The sequence below is a fragment of the Lissotriton vulgaris genome, chromosome 10 (assembly GCF_964263255.1).
Source record: "Lissotriton vulgaris chromosome 10, aLisVul1.2, whole genome shotgun sequence".
Taxonomy (NCBI): Eukaryota; Metazoa; Chordata; class Amphibia; order Caudata; family Salamandridae; genus Lissotriton; species Lissotriton vulgaris.
This window is the reverse complement of record NC_141698.1, coordinates 652496760-652522796: the sequence shown is the minus strand read 5'-3', so window position 1 is coordinate 652522796 and position 26037 is coordinate 652496760.

The window sequence follows — 26037 nt, the reverse complement described above, 5'->3', positions numbered from 1 at the left end:
GGCATTCCTCGTCATCTCTATGGAAATAGTGGACTGGAGTGATGTATGCCCGGTGTAAGTTGTAGAAGCTAATCAGCCTGAATCAGGTGTTTCTTGATACTCAGGGTGTCATATTCAGAATATTCTCCCAATCCTTATCCTCTAGAGGCCTACCTATATTGTCTGTCCAGTAGTTCCTTAGCATGTCCATCGCCTTGATGGAATATTTGCCTATCGCCCTATACAGGCTGGTGGCAGCTTTTATAGTACCCCAGCTGTACCTATGTACCCACATGTGAAGTGCTGATCAGGTTCCAGGGTTCCCATCCTCCAGTGTCATCGCAAAGCACTCTTGATCACTCTATGTAACATAAACTGGCCTCGAGGAGCATTCTGGAGGCATCTATTCCAGCACCGTTGTATCACTTTGTGTTCATTCGTGTATGTGTGCTGTGTCCTCGCAGTTCCCAAAAGGGTGCGTATTAGTGCCTCCCTCTGGGGTAAAAGAGCCTACCTCCCTATCCGGTTTGAAAAAGATATCTGCAAAGTAAAGAGTAAAAATGCAAAAGCTACTGAGTAATTGGAAGTAATATCAATGAACATTCTAATAAACATAGAAGAATTCAAGGTCATTATTGTTATCTCAACTTTTATAGGAAATCTGGTAAATTAGTCCTCACGGTAATTCAAACACCCATTACAAGTCTTCGAGTGTAAATCACACTGGTACACCCCGTCTCTCACTAGGACTAGGACTGGAAATATGAATATATTTGGAAACTCAAAAAGCGGTGGTTTATAAGTCTAAATGCGTCTAAATGCGCCATAATAGTTTAAACAAATATTAGTTGGATAAAGAAATAAAAGAGAGCAAAAGCCACCCAGTAATTGGGAGTGACAGCAGCAAAACAATCTAGATAAAAACACAAACATTTTAAGGTGTAATTGTTATCTAATAGAAGTGAGAAATATCATCAATTAGTTCAAATGACTGCAAGGGCTGAAACATAACTATATATACATACTTAGAGAGTCAAACAACATCCGTTGATAAGTTCAACCGTGCTAATTCAATTCAAAGACCCAAATAAACTACAAAAGGAAAGACAAGGTGCAACACACAACAGTTTGCAAAATATCTGTAAACAGAAGACTCAAATACCAAACATAAGTTTATGAAACTAAGTGGAAAATCCCTTCCAAAAATACACGGTAAAAAATCATTATGAAAATGAAATGAGAGCGAAATCAGAACGGAACGAAAACAATATATTACAAAAATATCTAGAAATGCTTTCCAAATTTTACGCCCTATGGGGCATAGTTTCGCAACACCTGAAATGTCCCAAAAAATATACGACTTTCACCTATAACACATACATGTGCAGTATTGAGCCAAATCAAAACCTTGAGAGCGTAGAGAAAAACTGAATACTCAAATGTTACTATTTTATAGTTAGTGGTTTCTTACTTATATGTAGTCGAAAAATCTTTGTTTGTTTGGGTACAGAGCACCCATGATAAGGTGAAAGTAGATCTCTATAAGACATAAAAACCCATGAGCAATCAATCCAAACAAAATAATCAAATTATACAGAACAAAAAATACCTCATAGTCACAAAAGTTCTGAGAAAATCTTACGGCATCTCCTGCAAGGCAAAGAAAGGAGAGCAGACAACAGTCACAGTTTAAGTACAGCTAGTGTCCAATCCCAAGTTCCAAAAACCCCACATTTGAAAGGCAGATAAGGCCACCACCTAGACCATCATTTGTCATGAACCAAATTGGCACTCAAATGTACCCGTTGAGTAAACAACCACACTGCAATCATTCAAAAATAAAGGGTTCTTTTCACATAAAGATATGGCTCAAGAAAAAAAATCTTTAAGTACATAATAAGAATTATTAGCTTATTGTACCAATCAAAGTAGTTACTAAAGCATATAATGGAATAAAAACATAAATGAGATTCAAGACCTGGCTTTTACCTTCTAATCCCATCAGTACATGAAAGTCATCTTAGCGATAGCTAGGTTCTAGCCACATGCAATGCCAATACCAAGAAATATAACATCTTAATAGCTAGTGTATAGTGCACACAGACACAATTATAAAAAAAATATGAAAATATAACTACACCACATAACTTTTATTTGACCAGTGTGACATAATTCAAGTGAAACGGGATAGAAGATTTCCATTTAGAGAATTCTATTCACGCTCATGTTTAAGGTCCTGTGAAGATCAAGTCAAGACTACTCTATGAATATCGACCTAATCACAAAATCAGCTAAAAGCTATCATATTTAACTAAAAGTTGGAAATCAGAATAGAGTTCCAAGATCACTGTTCGATCACCCCATTCTTCTGACTCACAGTCAGCCACCACTAGCCAGTGTTAACTCCAAGGTTTGCCTGGCTATCAGAAGTCGAACAATTAGCACAAATACAAGAAAAGAGTATGAAAAGACAATCTCAGATGTAATAGGTTCACAAAATCAACATACAAAAAACCTTTATATTGCACACTACAGACAGATGTAACTGCAAGTCATTCAATGGTCAAAAATTTAAATTTAAAGTTCAACAACAAGGAAGAAATAAGCAATAATAGTTAGCATTTATGGTTTAAACAATAATAATGAATAATAATGTATGAAGTTCCTTGTCTATATTTGCCCAAATTCAACACATTGCAATCTGTCTATCTGTCAGGAATCACCTACCCGCCGCCCATGCCGCTCGCTGACTCTGTTCCAGACGGCTTTGCTGAAAAGAAGTCGGCATGCAAAAAGACTACATGATCCAACATGCTTAGCGCGGGTCACGAGCAGGAAGAACCCGCCCATAAATGACGTCCGCCGTGGAGAACAGGCGTCGGATATTGTGATCCTTGCCGGCGTATTCGGGATTGTGAGACTACGGACCTCGTCTCCAGGGAAGCTCCTGCGGTCTCGGACTGAGCTTCTATCCGGCTAGAGAAGGTAAGATCGAGCGGCTGCTCTCTTACCTCATCCCAGCTTTGGTGCTCCTCGCAGTCGAGTGCCTGGCCAGGCATTCCCGTGAGTGGAGTGTACAGACACGCGCACCGTGGAGGTGTTTTGCCAGCGTTCTCTGTTCCTACGTTTGCGAGGTGGAGCGGCTGCTCCCTCGTAGAACTGCCTGTGCTTGAAAAGAGAAACTTCGTTGCTAGCGAGTTAAGGTCGAGCGGCTGCTCCTTTAACTGCCAAAACCTTGTAAAGAAGTTGAGAGACAGGGATAGAGCTCCCGCTACTAAGTACTATAACTATTTGTTTTTAGGTCTCGGAACTGCGAACATAATCTGTCGTTCCGAGACTCTATTGTAATCATTCTGGCTTTCGAGGAGTCAAGGGAGACAGACAAGCGAGGTGCACGCGCAACCTTGGAACTGGGATCAGGTCGCGCACGCTTCCTGTCTCCCATGGCTCCTTGGAAGCAGACTCACACGCACGCACACACATACAGACCCCCCCCCCCCTCGCCGCACATACACACACTCACCCACACACACACACATACAGAACATACCCCCCTCGCCACAGCGCAAGCACACACAGAGACACCCCCCCCCCCTTCCTACCTCGTCTCGGCGTGTCTTTGCGCTCCATGGTGACGTTCGCCAAATGAGGGTGAGCACTGGACAGACTGTCTTGCACAAGGACGGGCAGGTGCACAGTCGTCAACAGGCCCCCAACAAGTCACCGAGCACCTAAGGAGGGGTACCCTCTTTCAACAGGACACACCGGCTTGCCCCAGTCGCGTGCCGTCCCTGCCTCTCAGATTGCGTGCTAGTGCTCGCGCGCAGCCGCCGTTCACGGCTGCGCGCGCCCCCCGCAGCTGAAGCAGCAGGCCTAAGGTCGCCAGTACATAGGGAGAAGCGGGTTGCTTTGCTAATTGTGCCGGTGCTTTCTGGTGCTTAGCACCGGCACTTACCTATCAGGGCCGTGTCTACTGCATGTCACATTTATTCACATGCTATTTATTACCTCACTGACTGTTGCTGTTAGTGCGCCCTCTGTCGGCTCCCAGCCGCTACAGCATTGATGCCGCCCGAGACGATTACTAAGTACCGCTGGAGCGATGAAGAAATGCTCCCGCGGTGTCACTTAACCACCAGAATCAAACTGAGCTGAAAGAATGGGTGACTTAACTGCTGGCGAGCGGGAAAAGAAAGATGAACACTGACTCACTGCCTAATAGTATGGAGACCCGGGCAGTGGTTATGTGTGTCGTGGCTGTGACCTCGCATCCTCCTCTGGAAGGAAGTGAGGTCGGATATTCAAAAAGTTGCTGGACCCGACTCAAGTGAGTGGTGTGCTCTTCACGTCCTAGCATCCAGCAGCATTACCGGCAGCAGTAACGAAGCATTCTGGTGACAACCAACACGTCTGATTGCAAGTAGGTTCCATGCACACGTACACCACCACTGCCATGCACACACGCACACCACCACTGCCATGCACACACGCACACCACAACTGCCATGCACACACGGACACCACCACTGCCATGCACACACAGACACCACCACTGCCATGCACACACGCACACCACCACTGCCATGCACACACGCACACCACCACTGCCATGCACACACGCACACCACCACTGCCATGCACACACGCACACCACCACTGCCATGCACACACGCACACCACCACTGCCAGGCACACACAGACACCACCAGCTGAGTGCAGAGTGCTGAGTAGTGAGTAGTGAGTTTCCAGAGTGCAGAGTAGTGAGTGCAGAGTAGTGAGTGCAGAGTAGTGAGTGCAGAGTAGTGAGTGCAGAGTAGTGAGTGCAGAGTAGTGAGTGCAGAGTAGTGAGTAGTGAGTGCAGAGTAGTGAGTGCACAGTAGTGAGTAGTGAGTTTCCAGAGTGCAGAGTAGTGAGTGCAGAGTAGTGAGTGCAGAGTAGTGAGTGCAGAGTAGTGAGTAGTGAGTGCAGAGTAGTGAGTGCAGAGTAGTGAGTAGTGAGTGCAGAGTAGTGAGTGCAGAGTAGTGAGTGCAGAGTAGTGAGTGCAGAGTAGTGAGTAGTGAGTGCAGAGTAGTGAGCGCAGAGTAGTGAGTGCACAGTAGTGAGTGCAGAGTAGTGAGTAGTGAGTGCAGAGTAGTGAGTAGTGAGTGCAGAGTAGTGAGTAGTGAGTGCAGAGTAGTGAGTAGTGAGTGCAGAGTAGTGAGTGCAAAGTAGTGAGTGCAGAGTAGTGAGTGCAGAGTAGTGAGTAGTGAGTGCACAGTAGTGAGTAGTGAGTGCACAGTAGTGAGTGCAGAGTAGTGAGTAGTGAGTGCAGAGTAGTGAGTGCAGAGTAGTGAGTGCATAGTAGTGAGTAGTGAGTGCATAGTAGTGAGTAGTGAGTGCAGAGTAGTGAGTGCAGAGTAGTGAGTGCAGAGTAGTGAGTGCAGAGTAGTGAGTAGTGAGTGCAGAGTAGTGAGTGCAGAGTAGTGAGTGCAGAGTAGTGAGTGCATAGTAGTGAGTGCAGAGTAGTGAGTGCATAGTAGTGAGTAGTGAGTGCAGAGTAGTGAGTGCAGAGTAGTGAGTGCAGAGTAGTGAGTGCAGAGTAGTGAGTGCACAGTAGTGAGTGCAGAGTAGTGAGTAATGAGTGCACAGTAGTGAGTGCAGAGTAGTGAGTGCACAGTAGTGAGTGCACAGTAGTGAGTGCACAGTAGTGAGTAGTGAGTGCAGAGTAGTGAGTGCAGAGTAGTGAGTGCAGAGTAGTGAGTGCAGAGTAGTGAGTAGTGAGTGCACAGTTGTGAGTAGTGAGTGCACAGTAGTGAGTACAGAGTAGTGAGTACAGAGTAGTGAGTACAGAGTAGTGAGTACAGAGTAGTGAGTAGTGAGTGCAGAGTAGTGAGTACAGAGTAGTGAGTAGTGAGTGCAGAGTAGTGAGTGCAGAGTAGTGAGTAGTGAGTGCAGAGTAGTGAGTGCAGAGTAGTGAGTGCAGAGTAGTGAGAGCAGAGTAGTGAGTAGTGAGTGGTGAGTGCAGAGTGCTGAGTAGTGAGTGCTGAGTAGTGAGTGCAGAGTAGTGAGTGCAGAGTAGTGAGTGCAGAGTAGTGAGTGCAGAGTAGTGAGTGCAGAGTAGTGAGTAGTGAGTGCAGAGTAGTGAGTAGTGAGTCCAGAGTAGTGAGTAGTGAGTCCAGAGTAGTGAGTGCAGAGTAGTGAGTGCACAGTAGTGAGTGCACAGTAGTGAGTAGTGAGTGCAGACTAGTGAGTAGTGAGTGCAGACTAGTGAGTAGTGAGTGCAGAGTAGTGAGTAGTGAGTGCAGAGTAGTGAGTGCAGAGTAGTGAGTAGTGAGTGCAGAGTAGTGAGTGCACAGTAGTGAGTTTCCAGAGTGCAGAGTAGTGAGTGCAGAGTAGTGAGTGCAGAGTAGTGAGTAGTGAGTGCAGAGTAGTGAGTGCAGAGTAGTGAGTGCAGAGTAGTAAGTGCAGAGTAGTGAGTAGTGAGTGCAGAGTAGTGAGTGCATAGTAGTGAGTAGTGAGTGCAGAGTAGTGAGTGCAGAGTAGTGAGTGCAGAGTAGTGAGTGCAGAGTAGTGAGTGCAGAGTAGTGAGTGCAGAGTAGTGAGTAGTGAGTGCAGAGTAGTGAGTGCAGAGTAGTGAGTGCAGAGTAGTGAGTGCAGAGTAGTGAGTGCAGAGTAGTGAGTGCAGAGTAGTGAGTAGTGAGTGCAGAGTAGTGAGTGCAGAGTAGTGAGTGCAGAGTAGTGGGTGCAGAGTAGTGAGTGCACAGTAGTGAGTGCAGAGTAGTGAGTAATGAGTGCAGAGTAGTGAGTGCAGAGTAGTGAGTGCACAGTAGTGAGTGCACAGTAGTGAGTGCAGAGTAGTGAGTGCAGAGTAGTGAGTGCAGAGTAGTGAGTGCAGAGTAGTGCGTAGTGAGTGCAGAGTAGTGAGTAGTGAGTGCAGAGTAGTGAGTACAGAGTAGTGAGTACAGAGTAGTGAGTACAGAGTAGTGAGTACAGAGTAGTGAGTAGTGAGTGCAGAGTAGTGAGTACAGAGTAGTGAGTAGTGAGTGCAGAGTAGTGAGTGCAGAGTAGTGAGTAGTGAGTGCAGAGTAGTGAGTGCAGAGTAGTGAGTGCAGAGTAGTGAGTGCAGAGTAGTGAGGGCAGAGTAGTGAGTAGTGAGTGGTGAGTGCAGAGTGCTGAGTAGTGAGTGCAGAGTAGTGAGTGCAGAGTAGTGAGTGCAGAGTAGTGAGTGCAGAGTAGTGAGTGCAGAGTAGTGAGTAGTGAGTGCAGAGTAGTGAGTAGTGAGTGCAGAGTAGTGAGTAGTGAGTCCAGAGTAGTGAGTAGTGAGTCCAGAGTAGTGAGTGCAGAGTAGTGAGTGCACAGTAGTGAGTGCACAGTAGTGAGTAGTGAGTGCAGACTAGTGAGTAGTGAGTGCAGACTAGTGAGTAGTGAGTGCAGAGTAGTGAGTAGTGAGTGCAGAGTAGTGAGTGCAGAGTAGTGAGTAGTGAGTGCAGAGTAGTGAGTGCACAGTAGTGAGTAGTGAGTTTCCAGAGTGCAGAGTAGTGAGTGCAGAGTAGTGAGTGCAGAGTAGTGAGTAGTGAGTGCAGAGTAGTGAGTGCAGAGTAGTGAGTGCAGAGTAGTGAGTAGTGAGTGCAGAGTAGTGAGTGCAGAGTAGTGAGTAGTGAGTGCAGAGTAGTGAGTGCAGAGTAGTGAGTGCAGAGTAGTGAGTGCAGAGTAGTGAGTAGTGAGTGCAGAGTAGTGAGTGCAGAGTAGTGAGTGGTGAGTGCAGAGTAGTGAGTGGTGAGTGCAGAGTAGTGAGTGGTGAGTGCAGAGTAGTGAGTGCAGAGTAGTGAGTGCAGAGTAGTGAGTAGTGAGTGCAGAGTAGTGAGTGCAGAGTAGTGAGTAGTGAGTGCAGAGTAGTGAGTGGTGAGTGCAGAGTAGTGAGTAGTGAGTGCAGAGTAGTGAGTGGTGAGTGCAGAGTAGTGAGTGCAGAGTAGTGAGTGGTGAGTGTAGAGTAGTGAGTGCAGAGTAGTGAGTAGTGAGTAGTGAGTGCAGAGTAGTGAGTGCAGAGTAGTGAGTGCAGAGTAGTGAGTGCAGAGTAGTGAGTGCAGAGTAGTGAGTGTTGAGTGCAGAGTAGTGAGTGCAGAGTAGTGAGTGGTGAGTGCAGAGTAGTGAGTGCAGAGTAGTGAGTAGTGAGTAGTGAGTGCAGAGTAGTGAGTGCAGAGTAGTGAGTGCAGAGTAGTGAGTGCAGAGTAGTGAGTGCAGAGTAGTGAGTAGTGAGTGCAGAGTAGTGAGTGCAGAGTAGTGAGTGCAGAGTAGTGAGTAGTGAGTCCAGAGTAGTGAGTGCAGAGTAGTGAGTAGTGAGTGCAGAGTAGTGAGTAGTGAGTCCAGAGTAGTGAGTGCAGAGTAGTGAGTAGTGAGTGCAGAGTAGTGAGTACAGAGTAGTGAGTGCGGAGTAGTGAGTAGTGAGTGCAGAGTAGTGAGTAGTGAGTGCAGAGTAGTGAGTGCAGAGTAGTGAGTAGTGAGTGCAGAGTAGTGAGTGCAGAGTAGTGAGTGCAGAGTAGTGAGTAGTGAGTCCAGAGTAGTGAGTGCAAAGTAGTGAGTAGTGAGTGCAGAGTAGTGAGTGCAGAGTAGTGAGTGCAGAGTAGTGAGTAGTGAGTGCAGAGTAGTGAGTGCAGAGTAGTGAGTGCAGAGTAGTGAGTAGTGAGTGCAGAGTAGTGAGTAGTGAGTGCAGAGTAGTGAGTGCAGAGTAGTGAGTGCAGAGTAGTGAGTAGTGAGTCCAGAGTAGTGAGTGCAGAGTAGTGAGTAGTGAGTGCAGAGTAGTGAGTAGTGAGTCCAGAGTAGTGAGTGCAGAGTAGTGAGTAGTGAGTGCAGAGTAGTGAGTACAGAGTAGTGAGTGCAGAGTAGTGAGTGCAGAGTAGTGAGTGCAGAGTAGTGAGTGCAGAGTAGTGAGTGCAGAGTAGTGAGTAGTGAGTCCAGAGTAGTGAGTGCAGAGTAGTGAGTAGTGAGTCCAGAGTAGTGAGTGCAGAGTAGTGAGTAGTGAGTGCAGAGTAGTGAGTAGTGAGTGCAGAGTAGTGAGTAGTGAGTGCAGAGTAGTGAGTGCAGAGTAGTGAGTAGTGAGTGCAGAGTAGTGAGTAGTGAGTAGTGAGTGCAGAGTAGTGAGTAGTGAGTGCACAGTAGTGAGTAGTGAGTAGTGAGTGCAGAGTAGTGAGTGGTGAGTAGTGAGTGCAGAGTAGTGAGTAGTGAGTGCAGAGTAGTGAGTGCAGAGTAGTGAGTGCAGAGTAGTGAGTGCAGAGTAGTGAGTGCAGAGTAGTGAGTGCAGAGTAGTCAGTCCTGAGTCCAGAGTAGTTAGTAGTGAGTGCAGAGTAGTGAGTAGTGAGTGCAGAGTAGTGAGTAGTGAGTGCAGAGTAGTGAGTCCTGAGTCCAGAGTAGTGAGTGCACAGTAGTGAGTAGTGAGTGCAGACTAGTGAGTGCAGAGTAGTGAGTAGTGAGTGCAGTGAGTAGTGAGTGCACAGTAGTGAGTAGTGAGTGCACAGTAGTGAGTGCACAGTAGTGAGTAGTGAGTGCAGAGTAGTGAGTAGTGAGTGCAGAGTAGTGAGTAGTGAGTGCAGAGTAGTGAGTAGTGAGTGCAGAGTAGTGACGAGTGAGTGCAGAGTAGTGAGTGCAGAGTAGTGAGTGCAGAGTAGTGAGTGCAGAGTAGTGAGTGCAGAGCAGTGAGTGCAGAGCAGTGAGTGCAGAGCAGTGAGTGCAGAGCAGTGAGTGCAGAGCAGTGAGTGCAGAGCAGTGAGTGCGCAGGGTGAACAATTCCAATCCATACCACATAATTCCATTACACACCACATGCATACACTCCATAACACATGGCTAAAAGATATTGCCATTTACAATGCCATTAGCTCTAACTCAAATAAATCCGAGACCTATTGCATTTCCAATGCTTGTGCTTTAGTGCACTCATTCTTACGGGCTCATCAAACGCGCTAACGTTGTTAGCCCTTGTGGAGTACATCAGGATTCAAACTGCATTGTCGGCCGTTACTCAGCACAGTGCCCTCCGTTGGGGAATACCGGGACTGATAGTCATGCGGAGGATGGTTGGTTCGCTTACCCTACTAGTACTCCAGGTTGATAAACATTAGAACCTATAGCCTATTTGTTATAAAAGGAAGACAGGCGGCACACCAGCGTCGTGTAGGTTAGGGTCTTTTATTGAGCAAAAACGTAGGAAAACTCAACCATCAAGATCGGGACCAAACGGGCAACTAACAGCCGTTGGACCGAACACTGGACATGTCACCGAGTCAGGAAGCACGAGCTCAGCGCGCGACATAGGCAGAGACACAGAGCACAGGGTGAATATAACACATCTCTTTTCCTTAAACAGAGAATGAAAAGAATGCAACAGAACAAATTGGACAAAAGCTTATAGCAACATTTTGCAAGGAAACAGGTGAAACACAAAGAAAAAACAATGCAGCATTGAATACACTTCTTTCTCTTGAGAATGTATAAAGCGACCCTGTATCCACCATTAAATTGACAACAATCCCATTCAACTCAAAATCTGCTTTAGGCCGAGATAGGACAACACCCTCTGTTAACTCCAGGCTGCCAGCAGACGTAATCATCATTACCTCCTCTTCATCATCAGTAGCTTCACTCTCAACCATAGCAACCTTTTTTGAGCTATTTGTTCTACACATTCGTGCATAATGACCTTTCTTCCCACATTTTAAACAATCCCTAGACAAAGCCGTACAATTCTTTGAATAAGCTAAGTGAAAAGGGCTTCCACATCTATTACAAGACCGTGTGGTCTGTTTAAACTTGCTTGTTGTCCCACTTCTATTAAAAGAGGTTGTGGGTTTCCCCCCCCCTTATTTGTTTGTCTCCCTTGTATTAAACCTATGCTTTCTCAAGCATCTGCCTGCAAACTTGCAACTTCCTGACTACTTGTGTGTCCCAGTTGTATTCTTTTAAGCTCCTTCATGCACCTATCGCTTTCTTCAGCAACTTTAGCAATAGTAATTTCCTCAGTGAGGGTGGGGTTTTTTAGCTGCCCACAACTTTTCTTGTGTTTTTTTGCTAAAACATTGCACAATTAATTGATCCCGAATCATCTCATCCTGTATGTTCCCAAACTGACATTTCACAGAGAGTTCTCTTAGCCTAGAAACAAATTCATCTATTGTTTCATTTTCCCTTTGAGGGGCAGTGTAAAATTTGTGCCTGCGCATTACTACATTCTCTTGCTTAGCAAACCTAGTATATAGTCTAAATAGAGCATCTTTGTAAACATCATCAATGTCAAGACGCGGGTTCAGCAAGTATTTAAATACTCTTTGTCCCTCTTTCCCTAAGGCACCCAGTAACAAAGCCTTCTTCCTGATGGTAGAAAACTTTGTACCATCCAAGGCTATGATGTAATTCTCAAATGCCTCACACCAATCATCCCATTCCATGGATGGTTCACCCGGGGCACTTAGAAAAGGGACAGGGGCTTGGATGGCATTACTCACATTCATAGTGAATACCCAAGAGTAACACTTACAGATATAATTAACACAAATCTCATAAAAACATAAATCAGAGAGAAAAAATCACTCAGCAAGGTTCGTAATATCCCAATTTAAAGTGTGTGTGTCACTGTCGTTTACGTTGTGGATGCGTGACACACTGTGACAAGGTTGACTTTAAAGTGAGTGTGTCACTGTAAATTGGGCTTTTCTCCAAAATCGGTCGTCTTTAACGACGAACGTGTTTATTTAAAGTGCAGTTCCCTTGTGATTGCGTGACACACGGTGATGAACTTGCTTAAAAGTGAGTGTGTCACTGTAGCCTGAATTGCGCTGGTATCTGTTTAAAATGCACTTTCTTTGCTTGAGTGCGTTTCCCTTTTAAGTTGTTCCCCCCCAGTGGTGGGGCTCACTGGTACTGCCTTTCTGTTTACAGCGATAATTTCCCCTTTAAGAGCAATGGCACCATGGGGGCGCTGTTGCCTGCGTTGACGGGCTGAAGACCAACAGTTAATGCTCCGTCACGCCTCATACGAAGACAGTTTCAGTTCTGTTCACGGTGAGCGATTACTCAACATACCTTCTCTTGAGGCTTACGTTATTGGTTTTAATTTCAATCCGCTTTCTCTGGTCTGTGAGTATTTCCTTTGGTCGGGTTTTCTTTCTCGCGTTTTCTTTTCCGCTAAACTCTGTCTTTTCTTTTTCGCGTTACCCTCCGCCTTCAACTGTAGCCAAAATGTTATAAAAGGAAGACAGGCGGCACACCAGCGTCGTGTAGGTTAGGGTCTTTTATTGAGCAAAGACGTAGGAAAACTCAACCATCAAGATCAGGACCAAACGGGCAACTAACAGCCGTTGGACCGAACACTGGACATGTCACCGAGTCAGGAAGCACGAGCTCAGCGCGCGACATAGGCAGAGACACAGAGCACAGGGTGAATATAACAATCTCTTTTCCTTAAACAGAGAATGAAAAGAATGCAACAGAACAAATTGGACAAAAGCTTATAGCAACATTTTGCAAGGAAACAGGTGAAACACAAAGAAAAAACAATGCAGCATTGAATACACTTCTTTCTCTTGAGAATGTATAAAGCGACCCTGTATCCACCATTAAATTGACAACAATCCCATTCAACTCAAAATCTGCTTTAGGCCGAGATAGGACAACACCCTCTGTTAACTCCAGGCTGCCAGCAGACGTAATCATCATTACCTCCGCTTCATCATCAGTAGCTTCACTCTCAACCATAGCAACCTTTTTTGAGCTATTTGTTCTACACATTCGTGCATAATGCCCTTTCTTCCCACATTTTAAACAATCCCTAGACAAAGCCGTACAATTCTTTGAATAAGTTAAGTGAAAAGGGCTTCCACATCTATTACAAGACCGTGTGGTCTGTTTAAACTTGCTTGTTGCCCCACTTCTATTAAAAGAGGTTGTGGGTTTCCCCCCCTTATTTGTTTGTCTCCCTTGTATTAAACCTATGCTTTCTCAAGCATCTGCCTGCAAACTTGCAACTTCCTGACTACTTGTGTGTCCCAGTTGTATTCTTTTAAGCTCCTTCATGCACCTATCGCTTTCTTCAGCAACTTTAGCAATAGTAATTTCCTCAGTGAGGGTGGGGGTTTTTAGCTGCCCACAACTTTTCTTGTGTTTTTTTGCTAAAACATTGCACAATTAATTGATCCCGAATCATCTCATCCTGTATGTTCCCAAACTGACATTTCACAGAGAGTTCTCTCAGCCTAGAAACAAATTCATCTATTGTTTCATTTTCCCTTTGAGGGGCAGTGTAAAATTTGTGCCTGCGCATTACTGCATTCTCTTGCTTAGCAAACCTAGTATATAGTCTAAATAGAGCATCTTTGTAAACATCATCAATGTCAAGAGGCGGGTTCAGCAAGTATTTAAATACTCTTTGTCCCTCTTTCCCTAAGGCACCCAGTAACAAAGCCTTCTTCCTGATGGTAGAAAACTTTGTACCATCCAAGGCTATGATGTAATTCTCAAATGCCTCACACCAATCATCCCATTCCATGGATGGTTCACCCGGGGCACTTAGAAAAGGGACAGGGGCTTGGATGGCATTACTCACATTCATAGTGAATACCCAAGAGTAACACTTACAGATATAATTAACACAAATCTCATAAAAACATAAATCAGAGAGAAAAAATCACTCAGCAAGGTTCGTAATATCCCAATTTAAAGTGTGTGTGTCACTGTCGTTTACGTTGTGGATGCGTGACACACTGTGACAAGGTTGACTTTAAAGTGAGTGTGTCACTGTAAATTGGGCTTTTCTCCAAAATCGGTCGTCTTTAACAACGAACGTGTTTATTTAAAGTGCAGTTCCCTTGTGATTGCGTGACACACGGTGATGAACTTGCTTAAAAGTGAGTGTGTCACTGTAGCCTGAATTGCGCTGGTATCTGTTTAAAATACACTTTCTTTGCTTGAGTGCGTTTCCCTTTTAAGTTGTTCCCCCCCAGTGGTGGGGCTCACTGGTACTGCCTTTCTGTTTACAGCGATAATTTCCCCTTTAAGAGCAATGGCACCATGGGGGCGCTGTTGCCTGCGTTGACGGGCTGAAGACCAACAGTTAATGCTCCGTCACGCCTCATACGAAGACAGTTTCAGTTCCGTTCACGGTGAGCGATTACTCAACATACCTTCTCTTGAGGCTTACGTTATTGGTTTTCATTTCAATCCGCTTTCTCTGGTCTGTGAGTATTTCCTTTGGTCGGGTTTTCTTTCTCGCGTTTTCTTTTCCGCTAAACTCTGTCTTTTCTTTTTCGCGTTACCCTCCGCCTTCAACTGTAGCCAAAATGTTATAAAAGGAAGACAGGCGGCACACCAGCGTCGTGTAGGTTAGGGTCTTTTATTGAGCAAAGACGTAGGAAAACCCAACCTTCAAGATCGGGACAAAACGGGCAACTAACAGCCGTTGGACCGAACACTGGACATGTCACCGAGTCAGGAAGCACGAGCTCAGCGCGCGACATAGGCAGAGACACAGAGCACAGGGTGAATATAACACTATTATATGTACTTTATTTGTTCTACTCTTAATATTAAACTCCATCGAATATTATCAAGTGTGTGGAGTGTTCTCTGTTGGCTTACCGTCTACACCTCGATTCTGGGTACACATGGTAGATTACACTATCCATCTAGTCTTGCATTTTCTCAAATTGTGGATTTTGTCATTCACTCTTCTGTTTTCTTCACTTGTTGAATACAAGAAGTTTCATATTTCCAATATCTTTACTCCCATGATGAGACCAAAAATGGTTTGCAACAGGGCATGATTCATCCTTGTTGTACAGTGCTCGTATAAGTACTCCCCAGAAAGATTTATATTTAACAGTTTTTGCTACCCACATGTATGCCTTGTTATATACAGCCCTGTCATAAGGATGTGTTAATATAATACAAACATTTTTCTTGTTGAGATTAAGATTAAATTTGTTTTTTTGTTTAGTTACCTTTCCAAAGTGAAATGATTGATCTCCAGTGCAAGAGGACTGCCCATGCACTGCACCTTAGAGCAATACACTTAACACACTCTATTCTTTTGAACCTTTTACAGTGCTCTAAGAGCAAATTTTATTAAACCACTTTAAAGAAAATATGGCTTTGTGTAATACAGTCTGTGAGTAGGTTTTTTAGTGTTCAGAAATTTGGCGCTCAACTTCTTACGGTAAAGTATCAGAGTAACGTGGTTTCAGGGTAGGTGCTTCTTGGTCAGAGGAAAACCTTAACCTCTGTAAGGACGAGAGGTTCAGAGACCTCCCTCTTTTGTGATTTTAGCAAGAATCCAGAGCACACTATATTTATCAAATGAAATTTCAATCTTCAAGTTTGTCATATATATGGGATAGATCAGACCAAACGTAAATTTTCAAACGTTTTATTAATTAACAGTGATCTCTTCTCGGGAATCACTGTACCTGTCACAATAGCCTACACGTGTTTCATCACAGCATGTGGCTGTGAATCTTCAGGGCTATAAGGATATATAAAAAAACAAATGATAAAAAATAATAAACTCAAATAATAATTTAAAAACATACATGAAGTATGTGTGGAATGAAAGGACACCAGTGATGTGGAAACCAACAAGGACAGGTGGGAGAAAGACAGAAGTGACTTTTGCAATGTTTGTTCACATGAGCGTTCTTATAATTATGTTTTTTTGTTTTTTGGTCACTACATTTGTGCAATAGACTTGTGCTAAGTGACATACGGCGTATACACGGTTGGATGATCCTACAGTGAGTGAACCTTTGTTCCATTCCTAAGGAAACAAGAGTGTGTAGTGGGGTGACTTGCTATTACTGAATATTTTACTTTAGGTAATTCCGACTTTAAGCAACGTAATTTCTTTATGCCAGACACTCAAGAGTCCCAATGACCCTTACTACCAAATTAGTGGTCTATTAAATACCCATTTATAAGGTTGTCCAAAATTAGCAGGAGTAAGCAATTTAGCGTTTAAAATACAAAACCATCCTCCATTGTTGTAATCATTAGTATACTATAATCTCTACTTCTCATTATATTGAATTTTTCACCATGTAAATTGCATTGTATATTTGAAAATTAATAACACATATTATCACCTTCATGTATAACTTGTTCAATAAATCCAATGGCATAGTGATACTTCGCATATTTACTAAGCAATTGTCGGTTAAAAAGGCCAGAATTTACAACATTATTCTTTTATCTCCCTTAACTAGTATGTAGGAAATACCGTTTTTTTCAAAGCATGCGCATAGTCAAGGCCGTGTCACTTAATTATATCAATACGGGTAACTGTAGCTCAAAACTTAATTGTTACATTCAATGCAACGGGTTTAATGGTAAAGAAGGGCTTGAGTAGGCATCTGCGAAAGAAAGCGAGTGAAAAAGGGGGCGGGGGAGTGGTTTACCTGATCGTAATGATCGAGGCGCGTTATCTGAAAAATAAAAATAAAATAAACTATAATCAGACAGACGAAACGGGGATTATTAGTACAGTAGAACAGCAGTGAATTCACATGAGACCATATCCCGATTATATGCTAAAAGGGACTCACCGGTTGACCGGTGATAATTCCGACCCGGTCCTTATCGGGTAGTTTCTGTTGAAACGAGAACGGCACCGATGGTATTCGGTTGCCGTCAATCACAATGTTGGGTGTTGGAGTTCACAGCGTTAGTAATCTCTATATTTTGGGCTGAAGAAAGAATAGGAATTTGCTGTACGAGTGCGTTTCTAATTTATCTAAGTAGGTAAAGGGAGGCAGTAATCACCGCGGGATCGTTTCAGATTCTTACCCGTTTGTTGCCCGTGGCGATGCTTGGTGCAGCTTCGGTTTCCAAGTGCGGGAACAAACAAACAGCGGATCCCGCCCATTTACAAAGGGCAGTTACCAAAAAGACTAGACTGCTCAGTGTCTCAAGTTACCGGCAAAATGGAAGAGTTACTACCACTACGACCATTGTCCAACTTTCGAGCGGATTCACTGTGAAAGCCCAAAATTAAAAACGGGGGAGAGGGGGTAAGATGCGAAAATAGAGTTATCTCATTAATTTAATTTTTGTTTTTTTTCAAAGTGGCAGAGTCACCAGAAATGGCTATTTAATTTCTGGAGCCTAGTAGAAGGGTCATATATAAAAATTAGTTACGCAGCTGACTAAATGATATGGAGAATTTGTAAGAGTGACCCATATATGGATCGGACTGTTGTTGGAGTCCAACTTTTTATAGATTGGGATAGCGACTTGATCTGGTAGGGATGAAAATCGGTAGAAAATTGCAGAGCAACTCCCAAATTGGGAGGAAAAGAAAAAAGTACCCTAAAAATCTCGGATATCTAGTAGGGAAATAATTGCCTTAGAAAAGGTGTATCGGAATCATTTGCATAATAACTATATTTTGATATTGATTACCATCTTAAATCTCAACTAGCAGTTTAAGCCTGTCTTTTTACATAGAGAAATTAAATGAACTCGGTACAAGAACAATAACATCATTTCTCATGGAGATTTCAGCTGGACATTTTTTAAAAACATACAATAGAGATACTTAATGTCTGGAGAGGGATCATACTAGTTGTCAGATCCCAAGAAGAAATGCAGTTCATCATCAGTGTTTTGGCCTCTGTTGGTTGTATCTAGACGCATGATCCATAGTGCCTCTTGTCTTCTAAGGCGTAGTTCCCTGTTACCACCTCTTACTGAAGGTTGTACAACATCAATGCCATAGAAGGTAAATGATTTGATATCTCCTTGTGAAGGACATGAGGCCATGTGTATAGCCATGGGGTATCTTGGATCCTTAGTGGCATAAGCTCTTGCGTGTTCTCGAATGCGTTCTTTAAGTGCCCTAATTGAGCTTCCCACATATCTGCTTTTACAGGCACATTCAATGATGTACACAGTAAACTTAGTGTCGCAGTTAATGTTTGTCTTGATTGTATACAGTTTCGATCTATGGTCTACAAATGTCTTGGTTCCATGGTTTGCCCATCTACACATTGAGCACATACCACATTTGAAAAAACCTTTAGATTTTTGGGTCAGCCAATCACATGTTCTTGTAACCTTGGGCACAGTTGGGCTTAGTCTGTTTTTAAGATTCCTTCCTCTGCGAAAGGTTATTTGAGGATGATTTCCTATGGCGCCGATTAGCGTTCTGTCTGCACTAAGGATCCCCCAGTGTTTATGAAAGCTTTTTCGTACCACAGGACTCAATTCATTAAAGTCTGTGATGAGTCTCACCGGTTGTTGACTGTTCTCAGTTCTTGGGTGTCTGGCTATTAATGTTGATTCCCGACTTGTTTTTTTGATCCTTTTGTCTGCTTTAGAAATGATTTGAGGCTTGTAACCTCTGTTAGAGAACCTGGACTGCATATCCTGTATGCAGGTTTCAAATTCTTTTTCTTCACTACAGTTCCGTCTTGCTCGCATGAACTCTCCATATGGGATTCCGTTGATTTGATGAATAGGATGACAGCTGTTACTATGAAGGATTGAGTTGCATGCTGTTTTTTTGCGGAATAGTCTACTATGCAGAGTCCCATTCTTGGTGTATAGTTCTAAGTCTAAAAAGGACACATTAGTAGTGCTGATGTGTGTGGTAAATCGCATGTTCATCTCATTGTCATTTAGATATATACAGAATTCATTGAGTGTAGTTTCAGTTCCTGACCAAATTAAAAGGCAATCGTCTATGTAGCGACCCCAGTACAATATGTAGTCGATCCATTTGCTGCCCTTGATGCTCCAGATCATCTCAGCTTCAAGAGCTACCATGTAGATGTTAGCAAAAGATGGGGAAAACCTTGAGCCCATGGCTACTCCCCTTATTTGTCTATACCATTTTTTCTCAAAAACAAAGAAATTCTGATTCAGAATGATGTCCATCATTGTTACCAGCATTTTGGAATGTTCAAGCAGTGTGATTGGTCTGGTGTTCAATGCTTTGGTTACAGCTCTTAATCCTTGATCCGGTTCAATGGAGGTATAAAGCGAAACCACGTCAAGGGTCGCCATTATCAATCCCGGTTGCCATGTGATGTCTGGTAGAATACTTAAGATGTGTTTAGAATCCTGTATATACGATGGCAAATTTTTCACCAATGGATTCAGGAATTTGTCAACGTATTGGGAAAGTCTCTCTGTTGGACCCCCAATCCCTGACACAATTGGTCTCCCTGGAGGAAAAGCAGCAGTTTTGTGGACCTTGGGCAGGGTATATAGCCAAGGATAAGATGGACGTGTGACTTTCAGATACATGTATTCCGCATCGTTTATCAGACCTGCCTCCTTCCAATCTCTCAGATAGTTATTGATTAGTATTGTTACAGGACCCATGGGATTACTGGGAATAGCTTCATAACAAGAATTGTCAGAAAGTTGAGAGAGAATTTCTGCATTGTAGTCTATTCTATTCATGACCACTACATTCCCACCTTTATCCGCTTCGCGGATGACAATGTCCTGGTTATCACTCAAAGTTTTTAAAGCTATTCTCTCTTCTCTGGTTAGGTTATCTTTGTTCTTGTGACCCTGTTTAGAGGTTTTGTTCTCATACTTGTTAATGTCTTCCAATACTAGTTTGTAAAAGGTGTCAATAGTGTTGCCACTGGGCAAAGTGGGTGTCCATTTTGATTTATTCTTTAGGCCACTATCTATAGTGCTATTGGTCTTCAATTCCAGGTCAGTTAGTAAGTCGTTAAACGAATTTGGAGGATCATCAAAATCCGTGATTGACAATAGTAAATGTGATGCCAGGACCTCTTGAATACTTATAGGGTTGATGGAAACCTCTTCTAGATCTTCAGTGGAAGTAGCACTTTCTGTTGGTGTGCCCCAGAAATGCTTCTTTAATTTTAGTCCTCTAATATATTTGAACAAATCAATCTTGATCCTACATGGATCACCTTGATCCGTAGGATTAAAACTGAGACCTTTGCTCAATAAGGAAATCATGTGTCTGTCCAGGTTCACAGATGAGAGGTTAATCACCTGTACATCCTTATCAAGTGTATCTCTCACTTCTTGTTGCCGGACCTCAGTCTCTCTCTGTAATCGTCTTTGTCCTCCTCTCTGGCCTCTGCGGGTTTTGTGTAGGTTTGGTTTACTCTTGTACGATTTGTTATTTTGATTGTCCTGACTTCCCGAGAAAAAGTATTGCTAGCTCCGGAGGTTGTTGGTATGGTTCTAGAATCTTGGTTGGCTGTCGTGTTGTCTTCTGGCTCACTCTCAGTTTCCGGGACACTACTGAGAGAAGTGTTGCTCGAGGAGATATTAGACGCACCAGCTCTTGCAGTTTGTTGGTTGCTAGCTGGTTTTTGGAATTGTTGATCATATTTCTTGGCGAAGGTAAATACTCTGCCTTCTCGATAATCAGCTTCATCTCTGCGTATTTGTCTTGCCTTGCGGTCTTTAATGTCATTTTGATGCTTGATCAGGATCTCTTCCAGAATCTTATAGTTTTTCTCGGTTGCATCCTTAAGATTGAGGGCTTCTATCTCCTTCTCTAGTTCCACAATTTCTGCCTGTAATTTCGTTACTTTCCGATCTGCGTTTTCTATTAAAATTCTCATCAAGTTGGTGGAATTCATGGTTACTGATTCCTCCCATTTGTTCAGGAGGTCGTCATCAAGATCATCAAAGGTAGGAAAGGTCTGTGATCGAAGACCTCTTGGAATTCTTTGTACCCTTAGGTATTGTTTCAATGTCGCGCCATCCCACCAGCGTGAGTTTTCTGTTTTTTTGAGCCTTTCTAGTTTGAGAAATTTTTGTTTTAAACTGGTTCCTTTTTGTTGATTTCCACTTGTATTAGCAGTAGTTGGATGTGTACCTTTAGAGAGATTTTCAAACATCTCGGAGGCGATCTTATCCCTATCCATTTTGAATCTGGTAGTAGGAAAATCAGAACCGTAGTGGCTGCCTTTCTGAGTCAAGAGTTTTATACAGTCTGTGAGTAGGTTTTTTAGTGTTCAGAAATTTGGCGCTCAACTTCTTACGGTAAAGTATCAGAGTAACGTGGTTTCAGGGTAGGTGCTTCTTGGTCAGAGGAAAACCTTAACCTCTGTAAGGACGAGAGGTTCAGAGACCTCCCTCTTTTGTGATTTTAGCAAGAATCCAGAGCACACTATATTTATCAAATGAAATTTCAATCTTCAAGTTTGTCATATATATGGGATAGATCAGACCAAACGTAAATTTTCAAACGTTTTATTAATTAACAGTGATCTCTTCTCGGGAATCACTGTACCTGTCACAATAGCGTACACGTGTTTCATCACAGCATGTGGCTGTGAATCTTCAGGGCTATAAGGATATATAAAAAAACAAATGATAAAAAATAATAAACACAAATAATAATTTAAAAACATACATGAAGTATGTGTGAAATGAAAGGACACCAGTGATGTGGAAACCAACAAGGACAGGTGGGAGAAAGACAGAAGTGACTTTTGCAATGTTTGTTCACATGAGCGTTCTTATAATTATGTTTTTTTGTTTTTTGGTCACTACATTTGTGCAATAGACTTGTGCTAAGTGACATACGGCGTATACACGGTTGGATGATCCTACAGTGAGTGAACCTTTGTTCCATTCCTAAGGAAACAAGAGTGTGTAGTGGGGTGACTTGCTATTACTGAATATTTTACTTTAGGTAATTCCGACTTTAAGCAACGTAATTTCTTTATGCCAGACACTCAAGAGTCCCAATGACCCTTACTACCAAATTAGTGGTCTATTAAATACCCATTTATAAGGTTGTCCAAAATTAGCAGGAGTAAGCAATTTAGCGTTTAAAATACAAAACCATCCTCCATTGTTGTAATCATTAGTATACTATAATCTCTACTTCTCATTATATTGAAATTTTCACCATGTAAATTGCATTGTATATTTGAAAATTAATAACACATATTATCACCTTCATGTATAACTTGTTCAATAAATCCAATGGCATAGTGATACTTCGCATATTTACTAAGCAATTGTCGGTTAAAAAGGCCAGAATTTACAACATTATTCTTTTATCTCCCTTAACTAGTATGTAGGAAATACCGTTTTTTTCAAAGCATGCGCATAGTCAAGGCCGTGTCACTTAATTATATCAATACGGGTAACTGTAGCTCAAAACTTAATCGTTACATTCAATGCAACGGGTTTAATGGTAAAGAAGGGCTTGAGTAGGCAGCTGCGAAAGAAAGCGAGTGAAAAAGGGGGCAGGGGAGTGGTTTACCTGATCGTAATGATCGAGGCGCGTTATCTGAAAAATAAAAATAAAATAAACTATAATCAGACAGACGAAACGGGGATTATTAGTACAGTAGAACAGCAGTGAATTCACATGAGACCATATCCCGATTATATGCTAAAAGGGACTCACCGGTTGACCGGTGATAATTCCGACCCGGTCCTTATCGGGTAGTTTCTGTTGAAACGAGAACGGTACCGATGGTATTCGGTTGCCGTCAATCACAATGTTGGGTGTTGGAGTTCACAGCGTTAGTAATCTCTATATTTTGGGCTGAAGAAAGAATAGGAATTTGCTGTACGAGTGCATTTCTAATTTATCTAAGTAGGTAAAGGGAGGCAGTAATCACCGCGGGATCGTTTCAGATTCTTACCCGTTTGTTGCCCGTGGCGATGCTTGGTGCAGCTTCGGTTTCCAAGTGCGGGAACAAACAAACAGCGGATCCCGCCCATTTACAAAGGGCAGTTACCAAAAAGACTAGACTGCTCAGTGTCTCAAGTTACCGGCAAAATGGAAGAGTTACTACCACTACGACCATTGTCCAACTTTCGAGCGGATTCACTGTGAAAGCCCAAAATTAAAAACGGGGGAGAGGGGGTAAGATGCGAAAATAGAGTTATCTCATTAATTTAATTTTTGGTTTTTTTCAAAGTGGCAGAGTCACCAGAAATGGCTATTTAATTTCTGGAGCCTAGTAGAAGGGTCATATATAAAAATTAGTTACGCAGCTGACTAAATGATATGGAGAATTTGTAAGAGTGACCCATATATGGATCGGACTGTTGTTGGAGTCCAACTTTTTATAGATTGGGATAGCGACTTGATCTGGTAGGGATGAAAATCCCTACCAGGGAATAATGCCCTAACTTTTTTTAAATCTATGGACAACGAAGATGTTATTGATTGTGTGGTAGAAATTTTAAGCAGTGTTTTATATATTAGGAGATTCATTGTTTTATGAGTGTATTGCTGATGATCAAGACTTTGTGAACATAATGGTCTGGAAGAAAACCTTACAAAGAAGGGATAGTGATCCATTTTATAACACTGTGCATTGTTATTTTTAATTATGAATGTCAACTGTGTACATGAATTATTTTCATACACACTTTTATGGCTTAGTATTATTAAAACCGAGAAAGCACATAATGAATGAACTCATAAATATATATTTGATCAAACTCGCATGGCTGAAAAGCTTGGTTGATCTTCTGAGATTTGGTGCTTTGACCTGGTGTTTGCCCCTATGTTTCACCAACAGTTCTTTGCTATAATTCACTGAGCCTTCTGAGCTTGTACTGTCTGTGTATTTCAGTGGATCATTTGCAAATGGTTTACTTAATGTGCTTTCTTCCTGAAGAGTTGTGTACATTTATCTATAAATGTTGTAAGAAAATCAATGGAAATTCTACAGGTTACGGAAAAATGCCAATTAATCATTTTCGAGATGCAACTTACATCATGGGGAACTTTCTTTATACCAGTATATTCCGCAACTCAAATCCATTGCTGGAGTTATACCTAGTAGAAAATTCTGGTAAATGGTAGACCAGTATTTGCTTGCAAGCATTTATTTCACAAATGTACCACACATAGATGGCACTTCAATCAACAGCATTCTTCAACCTTTCACTAGAAACAGAGTAGCTGCTCGTTGTAGCACCAGGAAACACTTTTGAGGCATCATTAGGGGGTGGAAAAGAATTGAAAGGCTTTACTGCCAGACAACACAATAAAATACTGTATGTGCATGTATGTATGTAGTATTTCTATAGTGTGAACATAGCCAAAAGGCTGTGGAGCTCTGTATAGGGTGAAGGCAGGCAAAATGTCAACTATTGACAAGAGAAGTAGCAGGTTTGTGGGTAATTAATACATTGTGATTTAGTGTTCTTTAAACAGGTGTGTTTTTAACTCTTTTCCACATAGGAGCAGTGTTGGGGCAGTTCTGATAGCTAACATGTTGTTCCAAGTCTTGGTTGCAGAAATTTAAAAGACCTCCTGCCTTTTTTTCAAAAAATTGTATTTCTTACACTTCAGACTGATGGTGTCCTGGTCAAAGGCGTGCCAAGACCTCCATGCATGATGAGCTTGTTGGAAAGATAAGCTAGGATGCTAGTTGTGATGGCTTTTTATATGATGCAGCTGGTTTTGAAAATGGTGCAAGCCGGAAGAAGTTACCCTCATGATGGGCGTAATGTGAGCATATTTCTTCAGCCTATGGATAAGATATGTTGTGGATGTAGGATGCCCATAAAGGGTGCATGGGTGGAGCCTGGGAGACTATGTGGAACAGGCCATTACCACCATCCAAATAAAAAGGTACAAGAACTTCAACAGCTGTTCTGAAGTTGCATTCTGGAAACAACTGCTTCACTTTCTTTAGAAGAGAAAGCTGTTATCAGGGCATCTTTGTTTGAGGCAGCTGGCACCAAACAATCTTAGTAATTATGTAAAAGAAAAGAAACGTTTCTTACTATATAGCAACATACTTAAAAAATGCCCTTGAACAACCCACTTGTAGTTATATTTGTTTAAAATGTTTTCTTGAGTATATTCCCAATTGGACTACATGTGTCATTGAAGCAAAAGGATTATGGTAATTCATTTGGCACACATGATGGAAATGACATTACACACTGTTTAACTAGATGGCCATTACATGCAGGTTTTTTCCTAACTTCCTAAAGTGCTTTCTGTGTGCAAAGGGACTTGATGGATGGACAAGGAGTGGACAATAAGTAAATTGAAGAAGGATCTTACAGCCCACCTCCTTCCAGGGGCCCTCTGGTAAAGTGATAGGTACAGTCAGAAGCCTTGACGTAAAATATTATTTTTTTCAATTAGATTTTTAGAAATTTGTCTCTAACTACTGTCAATCTCTATCCCACTAGTTACTAAACCATGCTAGCGACATCACTTTTATTTTGATCCCACTCTCTGACTACTCCATGTAAACTGTTTTTCCCATTCTCTCTGCCTCACCGGCCTTCATTTCATGTCTGTCATCACCTTTCCTACCTCACCCCTTAACATTTCTCTATTTTTCTCCCTACCTCTACATCTCTGTATACCTTCCCCTTGTTTCACTACCTCCACTCTTTTTGTACCTTATCCCACCTTCTGCACCTCACTGCTCTGGTTCCACATCACCTTCCTATGTCTGTGCTCCATCTACTTAACCACTCTTTCAATCTCATCACTCTATGCATTATCACTCTGTAAGAAATTGGGTCATTGATTGAGGGTATGGAACACCAACTCAGACCATTACCCTAATCCTTGTTAGAATGAACCACAAAAGTCACTAAATTCAACTGTGTTCAACACTCTGGCAGATTGGCAGAACGCAGTCAGGCTTAGCTTAGGGGAAAAGTGTAAAGTATTCATGCAGTACACAAACAGTAATAAACTGAATAAACAACACAAGAAAAATCCCAAACCCATTTTAGAAAAGTAGAATAAATGTTAATAAGGAACATGAGACCAGAATGACAAACTTCCAATCAGTAGAACCAGAGAGATGCAATTTTAAAGGTTTATGTTGATACAGCACATAGAAGCACAATATGCCACATGAGGTCCTCTGGTTGTGCCAGTCTACGAGAAAGTCACAAGTTCAGACTGACCAAAATGGAGGGTGAGCCAGATACAGGAAGCAGTTTAGTCCCACTGGAAAATGTACCTGCTCAAAGTCTGGTGAACAGAGGTCCATTCGCTGTGGAGGATACCACGTGGGGCAGGGAGAACATTGCGGATGGTTGTTGTTGTAGCGCGAAGAGCAAGCCTAGTGTCATGGACGGCAGTTG